The sequence below is a fragment of the Miscanthus floridulus genome, chromosome 18 (genome assembly GCF_019320115.1).
Source record: "Miscanthus floridulus cultivar M001 chromosome 18, ASM1932011v1, whole genome shotgun sequence".
NCBI classification, from domain to species: domain Eukaryota; kingdom Viridiplantae; phylum Streptophyta; class Magnoliopsida; order Poales; family Poaceae; genus Miscanthus; species Miscanthus floridulus.
In genome coordinates, this window is record NC_089597.1 from 40230540 (window position 1) to 40239102 (window position 8563).

At 53.4% G+C, this 8563-nt stretch overlaps 1 pseudogene; it reads right to left on the reverse strand.

Annotated features, from left to right (window-relative positions):
• Positions 1 to 5898: 5898 nt before the first annotated feature.
• On the reverse strand, positions 5899 to 8149 carry LOC136523695 (uncharacterized; annotated as a pseudogene).
• Positions 8150 to 8563: the final 414 nt, after the last annotated feature.

Genomic DNA, 8563 nt, shown 5'->3' on the forward strand with positions numbered 1-8563 from the left:
CTAGAGACCATCATTCAAGCCCTCCATAAACAGCTCCTGCCTCTTTCCATCCTCGTCTACCTCAGTAGGTGCATACCGTGACAATTGTATAAACTTGTCACGATATTCAGCAACAGTCATGCTCCCCTGCTTGAGAGCCAACAACTCCTTCTTCTTCAGCTTCATCAGTCCTGCAGGCACGTGATGAGTGCGAAAGGCACTGCGGAACTCAGCCCAAGTGATGGGATTAGCTTCGGTGCGGCCGAAGCAGAATGAGTCCCACCAATCCTATGCAGCTCCCAGCAACTATCCAGAAGCATATAAAACTTTCTCCCTATCATCACATTGGGCAATCTCCAGTTGCCTCTCAATGGCACGTAGCCAATCATCAGCTTGGAGTGGATCGGCAGAGTGCTTGAATACAGGTGGGTGTCCTTTTAGAAACTCTCCCCTCTTATCCCTGACATGAGGGGGTGCATTCCCATTCCCTTGCCCCATGTTCTGCATGTTCTGGGCCATCTGCTGAAGCAACTGGGTCTGCATCATCATCAGCTGCTCTATGGAGACTGGGGGTGGTGGTGGCGGTTCCTCGCCTCCCTGGTTGTTCCTCCTGGTGTTCACCATCTGTAGAGGCATCACATAAGTCTCACATGTCCAAGCATATAACTCTTACAAGATACTGGTGTAACAAGAGTAGGTGTAGACAAGAGGTATATGTAGGGTATGCAAGAAGATATTTGTTCTGAACTTTTCCAGCGAGTTGGATAACAGCAATGCTGTAAAACAAGCATATCTCACTCTCTGTTTATCATATGATTGCGTAGCATACCTTTCTGGAAAGCTTATGAAATTTTATACAACTTTCGTTTAGAACACTTTTTCAGATTCCAACGTTTACTTAGTCAAATTCAGACGATAAGAAGTACTGTTCCGGAATCCTGACAGCACAGAAACCTCAACTTACAACAGCTGTATCTCACAATTTATAATAGCTATTGAGGTGATTCCAGAGCCAGAAGAAAGATGTTGAAGTCTACTTATCTCCATAAAAATTTCATGACCTTTGAGTATCTAGATTACGAGATACGAACCGATAAAGACAGACTGTTCCGAAAGATACAGAATGGACAGCATGATAAAACGAAACCCAACTATTTATTCATAATATCCTTAAACCTTAACCTTAACTAAATGACCGTGGACATGCCCACAAGTCATCACAATCATATCAAAGATCCAAATCAAACATTATTCATAATGATAAACATCCAACCATGCAACTAACACTTGTCCAACCATTAAAAGAAAGAAACTAAATATTCTCTCGCGTAGCTACGCGTACTTATTACATATTTTTAAGACTCTCCTATGGGTACGGGTCGATGGTGGTGCTGGTGCTGGGGTCTCCAGACTCTCCTCTGGTCCTCGGGGGTGACTGAGCGGGTACTCCTGAATCTTCCACATCTGGACCTCCTAGCTGCTGCTTCAGTGTAGCGTTCTCACGAGCCAGCTGCATGTAGGCCCTCCCCATGACATCGAGCTCATCCAGGGCCTGATCCAAGTCAGTGTGGGTCTCGGCCAAGCACAACAGGGTAGGCCTCAGCCTCAGGTTCGCCTCTCCAAGTGGTGTAGCGATGTTGCACGTAGACTGTCCGCTCCGACGGCGTGGAAGATAGCGGTCATCCTCCCAGGCGATGTCGTCGAAGTGACGGTCGCGGTTGACCATCAACGCCTGTCAAGCTGCATCCCTAATGACGGCCGCACGTGTGAGCCATGCAGTGGTGGCGCGGTGGATGGAGCGCACCCGAGTCCCCTCTCGGATGTACACTTCTGTCTCCCAGAAGCCGGTGTAGTCGGGGTGGGTCCAATGCTCCGTCCTGTACTAAACAGTGCCTCCGGGGTGGTAGCGATGCACAAGTGCGAGAAGCCTAGGGTGGTAGTAGCCATCACCCTCCAAGTCGTAGTGGATCTCCGTAGTCCATCCCTGAGCCAACGGTGCATTGTGATCATCATCATTGTCATCATCCCCATCGTCTCCACCGTCTCCATCGTCTCCACCATCTCCACCGTCTCCACCTCCATCAGCATCAGAATCATCTCCATCATCGGGGTCACCTGCTCCCTCCTGGCCACCTTGTTCCTGTACTTCCTCGGGATCTTCCTCAGACTCCTCTATCTCAATGGGTCCCTCGATCATGGGTCCCTCCTCTGTTTCTTGATCCATCGGATCCTCCAACAAGTCCTCCAGAGGTTCCCCCATGGGTACCTCCACAGGTGGTTCCTCCTCTTGGTTCCTTAGAGCCTCCACAAGGTGTGCCGGGACCACGCTTGCCCAAAGTGAACCTGGTCCTCCTAGTGGGCATCAGGATGGTCCTCTTGCGCGGGGTTTGCTTGGTACGGGCCATCTACAAGAATGAAAAGGTTGAGTATTAGAATAAAATAATTTTGGCAACAGATAAAGAACAGGATATAAGCAAAAAATTTATAGCAAAGTAAAAGTAGTAAAATAAAGATAATGAAATCCTAAAAACGTCCATTTCTATCTAGGTTGTTCGTCCTACAGTCAGTTATAGCTCTGATACCAATTTGTCGCACCCAATTTTGCAAAGCAAAACCAAGTACTCATATATGTGCGCCCAGGATGTCCAAACACACACATATATCACAAATTGCAATAGTATCAAAGTAAAGTACTTATTACATCGCATATCTCATCATAAAGTTAAATACAAAGTTTGCTCGAAGGCAATATTATTACAAACACAGCGGAAAAACTAGCCCAACTGCCACAGGGACTCCAACTGATGAACATCTTCCTAGTAGTCCTGGACATCCTCCGGAAACTCTTCATATCCATTATCTGTTACCCATCCGGGATTTTCATTGGATGTAAAGCAAGTGTAAGCTCACCATGCTTAGCAAGTATGACAAAGGGATCTATGAGGCTCAAATAGGCTTGACACTGTTTGACTGTGGTTCGCAATTTTAGTTGATCAATTTTTAGCAACCTGAATTACTACTTTAATGAACAGTCCCAATTCCCAAGTGGTATTAAAGTATCATCAAGCTTTGTCTCAATTCCCAACCATCCATCATCCACAGTAACCACTAATCTCGAAGGATCCAGACCGCTCGTATTCGTGAGCATGGCTGTTATAACAGGTTAATTATTTCCGCAGAAATTGTACATCTTTATCCACCGAGCCGTGATTCCCAATGCCGGGGGTTCGCGAGACCCACTACACCTCTTCCTAGAAAGTATGGCAGAGTTTCACTATGAAACCCTTAGCTAGTTGCACTAACAGATCGTAGCTACAAAGGAATGGCACACGTGGGCATCGCAGCATGGTGCACACCCTAACAGAAAAAGGAAAGATACCCTCTTACCCCTTGCTGGAGCTACAGACGAGCTAGTACAAACTAGATAATAGGTTAAAGTTAGAGCCATTTGACACTCGGGGTTGTATGGTCCCTCCTGGGTTGCCGCTTCAGGATTAAGTCCTTATGGAGAGGCACTAGAGTACTCAACCCCGTACTCCAGCCCCCTATCTGTTGCTAAAAAGTTCCATTTTATCACATTGCATATAGTCTTTGAATATATTTAACAATTACTTCATGTTAAGCGCTGCAGCATCTATCCAAAATGCCTACCCAATAGACCCAGGTATCAAGGATATGTGGTACAAAGAATCATCTAGGTAAAGTCCTTAAAGGCAATTCAAATTAAACTCATGCATGAATGTAAGTGGTAGTAGTTCATAGGTAACAAGGGGCCTTTGGTACACTTGCCTTCCTCAAAGTCGTCCTGGGAGTACTGCTGATCCTGCTGGGGGTCCTTAGTCACCTCGAATGGCTCACCCTCTAATCGTGATCCAATCATCAATCAAGCATCATTCCAATCATTACATGCATACAAGATAGAACTCTTTTAGAACAGTACACCAAACAATTAAAACATATGTTGAAAAGCTTACAGATCTGTTCTACGCATTTCTACGAACACATGAGCGAAAGAATCACTCAAATCGGACTTAAAACGTGAAAGTTATGCGTGAAATAAGATGTAATGGCAATTTCGTAAATAAACTAACCTATTTTCGAATTAAAATAATTAAAAATCTGAATTTAAATGAAAACTGGACCGGGCATACTATTTCTGGAAACTTCAGGGGCTTGAACGAATAAAAATAGGACTAAATAAAAATTAGTTTGAACTGGACTGGACCGCGGGTTGATTACTGGAAAAAGCGGGGGCTTTTCTGCAAAACGCGCTCGGTTGACTGGGGTTTGACCCGACGACTGACCGAGGCTGCTGACTCATCAACACGTGGCGGTTGTTCACTGGGCGCGGTGCACCACGCGGGCGTGGGCGCGCTGACGCGGCACGGTGCGCTGGGTCCACGAGTCTACGGTGGACCGGCCACTTAAACCCAACCGGTACCTAATCCTGGCCATCCACGCTAGATCCAATGGCGCAGGGTGAAAATCGTGCGGTGGCTCGCTGGGGAAGAAAGAGAGGTCGGCGGCGCCATGGCCGGTGCGACTGGACCTTGGGCTACGGCTTCCTAGGGCGCCAAAGCAAGGTCTGAGGGCACGGGAAGATGGAGGGGCTCACCGTGAGTTGTCTGGAGGGGAACGCGGCGTCCGGGAAGGCTCCGAGGTTGGTCGTCGACGGCGGCCGCGAACTGGAGAGAGAAGAGGTGCGCGGGTGAGGGTGTAACCGGGCAAAACAACGCCAAAACGCGAAATGGGGAGTACCTACGGGCGCGGGGAGGTCCGGCGGTGCTTCGGGTGGCCTTGGCGTCGCCGTTCGTGCTCGGGAGGGGGGGTTCTCACCGACGGCGGTAGCTCACGGTAGCGGGCAAGGATGGAGAAGGGCTGAGGGGAGGCTCGGCCTTTATAGGTGGGCGGCTGCGGCATGGAAGGAAGGGAAGCAGGGCGGGTTCGGCACCTTCCAAACGGGCGCCGGTGGCTTTCCATCGGTGCCGCGCCATGGCCGGGCAAAAGAAGGAAGGGGAGCGCCGGGGAAGGAAGGTGGACGACGCGGCTGACGAGTGGGTCCAAACGCGCAGCGAGAGAGCAGCGCATGCGGCGTAGGCCGAGCAGGCCGCAGCAGCGTGCCGTCGCACGAGGCGGGCCGCAGCGAAGCAGCAGCTGGGCCGCCGAGTTGGTGCGCGCGCGCGGGTGGCCAGCTGGGCCGCGCGGGGTGCGGGCCAGCGCGTCAGCGTGGAGCAGTCGCTGGGTGGGCCGCGCCCGGCAAGGCAGGCCGCGGGAGGAGGAGGGAGAAGAAGGCCGGAGCTGGCTGGGTTGGGCCACAAGGTGACTTTCTTATTTTTTTCCAAATCAAATGTTTATCAAATCCTATTTTCTCCATTTTCACTTTTAAGTCAAATTCAAATAAGTTTTGAATGCAAATTTCAATCATCTAGCCTACACTCAAACAAAACCCATATGATTCGGCATGAATGCAACAAACAAGTTTCTAAACTTATAGTTTATTTTATTTATACAATATTTATTATTTAGCCTATGTTAGAAATACCTGGAAAATATATAAATAGGGCAAGAATTTAATTGCTAATTACAGTAGAATTTTGGGTGTTACACAAGGTCCTGCTCCATCCTCCGCCGCGGTGGCGTCGCTGCTGGCCGGACCTTGCACGCGAGGCACATCCGTCTCGGTCTCCTGGTGTCCGGACGGAATTGACTTGCTTCTCCATGATGTGTTCGATTCAGGTCGTTCTATTTCCCTTTTTTCTAGGATTTTTCTTCCTTCTCCAATAATCCTCTCTTCGAGAACGAAATCGACTTGGTTCTCTATGGTCCGTTGGATTCAGGTTTCTCTCTTTTTCCTTTTTTTCCTATGAGTTAAATGCATCAGACATCTATTAACTTGTGAGAAGGTTTCAGTTAAGTCCATCAACTTTGAAAGTGACTTTTTGGGCCCATAAACTTAATATTTGTATCACTTAGGTCCACAGCTGTCCACATTGACTTCTCGTGCTGACATGGCATGATGCCGTGACCATGCAGGCACGAAAACAGGCCAGCTGCAGCCGTGGGTGCGCGAGCAGGCGCGCCGCCGTCTTCCTCGTCGCGCTGCTCTGCCTCGGCGCCGACAAGCTCATCTCCACACAGTGACGACGCCATGGCGCCGGTGGTGCCCTGAACGGTGAAGACAAGCAGCCGCTGCTGGACAGGGCCGTGGTTGTTCGGGTCGGCGCTGGGTTCGTCGTTGCGCTGGCTGCGTCCGGTGTGCTCGCCGCGTTCTACGACGTGCTGCTGGTCCTTTCCCTGGTCAACAGGGGAGGCGAGGCCCTGGAGACGGTGTTCCTGGCGCTGCAGTGCGCGGCGCACCTGGCCGCCGCGGCGGTCGTCGCGCACGAGAAGCGGTTCGGCGCGGCGGCGCACCCGCTGACCCTGCGCCTCTACTGGCTGGCGGCGCCCGCGCTGACGGCGCTCATCGCCGGCACCTCCGTGGCGCGCCTCGCATCGGGCGCGGCTAGGCTCCCGGACGACGCGCTCGCTGTCGCGGCACTGGTCCTGTGCCTTCCCCTCCGGCTCCTCTCCATCCAAGGTGATGCCACTGTCCCTGAGCGAGGTGAACAGCTCTAGGCACTCGCCATACGTGTTCTGGTACTTGGGCGACCGCTCACCAGGGCAGCACCTCTGCCACCGATTGTAATGGCACTCGAGGAACAGCTCGTCGACGAGGCAGATCGCCCCGGTGTCGAGCATCCTCGGGATGAGGTCGAACTCGGTGCCCTCCACGTCCATCTTCATCACCACAAAGTCCTGTTCCGACACCGTCTGCTTCAGCCACTCGGCGAGGTCGAACACCGGGACACGCCGCAACTCGCCTGATGACACCCCATTGGTCGCCCCGGCCGCGGTCCTGATGCGGCCCATGCCACGGCCGTTCGGCTTTCTGGCGTTACTGTTGGCGCCCTTCTTCTTGCCGGCCGGGCCACCGTTGATCTCGAACATGAGCGTCTCGTTCCGGACCCAGGCGGCGTAGGGCAGCAAGGTGACGCCTTTCTTGGTGGCGTACTCTGCATGGAACGCAGGGTCGGCCTCAACGGCGAAGACCTTGAAGGTGTGGTTCTGCTTTTGGAAGCAGCTGCCGATGCTGGAGCCGTGGCTCCGGGTGCCCACGTCGACGTACACGTACCGGCGCTTGAAGCCGATGTCGGCGAGCGCTGGCAGGTACTTGATGCTCTTCATGTTCCTCTTCAGCGAGATCCATGGCTTCGTCAGCTCTTCTTGGATCAGCGGCTCGGCGAGGTCGATGATTCGGTGCTGGTGGTCGCGATACGTGCAGTTGCTCGCGGGATTGTTTGCCGTTGAGGGAGGAAGACGTGCTGGTGGTGGTGGAGGAAATGCCTGCATGCTTCTGGAAGACCAGCTCCCGGAGGGTGGAGCCATCCCGGCCGTTGGTCTCGCGCGATCGGAGTAATCCGAGGGACGGGAAAAGAGCCTAGAGGGACCGGAGGCTGTAGGCGTCGCTGGCGCCGGACGTGAGGACAACGAGGTGGCCGTCCGGCTTCATAATCCGTGCCGCCTCGGTGGCGAGGTCGCCCTGGCGTTTGGAGGAGTCTAGGGCGCGTCCGGCGAAGATGAAGTCGACGGAGGAGTCCGGGAACGGGAGTTGGTGGTCGCTTCCGGCTACGGCGAGGGGCGGGGACCGCTTCTTGGCAACTGTGACGGCGCCGAACACGCCGAGCTCCCACAGCGCCATCGCCTCCTGGGCACCGCCGAGGCAGACGGCGTGGGAGGACGCGGAGAGCATGCCGTCCGCGAGGTGTCTTCGGAGGACGGCACCGCCGAGGCAGACGGCGTGGGAGGACGTGGAGAGCATGCCGTCCGCGAGGTGTCTTCGGAGGACGGCGGCATGGGAGGACGCGGAGAGCATGCCGTCCGCGAGGTGTCTTCGGAGGACGGCGGCATGGTGGTCTACCGCTTGTCTCCATTCGTGGCTGCGCCACGCGTCCAGCGACCTGACGGCCGCCTGGGCGTGAGTCCTCCTCCCGGCCACGGCGGCCCGAACGGCGGGGTCTGCTGCCCTTCCGCCACCCGCCCGCGGCTGGTGGCAGAGCAGCGCGACGAGGAAGACGGCGGCGCGCCTGCTCGTGCACCCACGGCTGCAGCTGGCGTGTTTTCGCGCCTGCATGGCCACGGCATCATGCCATGTCAGCACGATAAGCCAAGATGAACAGCTGTGGACCTAAGTGATACACATACTAAGTTTATGGACCCAAAAAGTCACTTTGATGGACCTAATTGAAACCTCCTCACAAGTTAATGGATCCCTAATGCATTTAACTCTTTTCCTATTATAAATTAGCCCATGAATCTTCTCAGCGAGACTCAGCTTGTACAGGGGTTCTCAAGGAGCGCGGTGGCTGGCGTCCAGGAGCGCGGCAGCCCATGTCCAGGTCGAGGCATGCGGCGCCGGTCAAGACTTCCATGGCCACTTCTGCACAGGTGTCGCCAATCTTTCCGCTTTTCCTCTCCACAAATCCTCCTTTTGCTAGGCGATCGTCCTCTCCCTCCTAACAGCGAAGCCCACGACCGCTCACTTGTG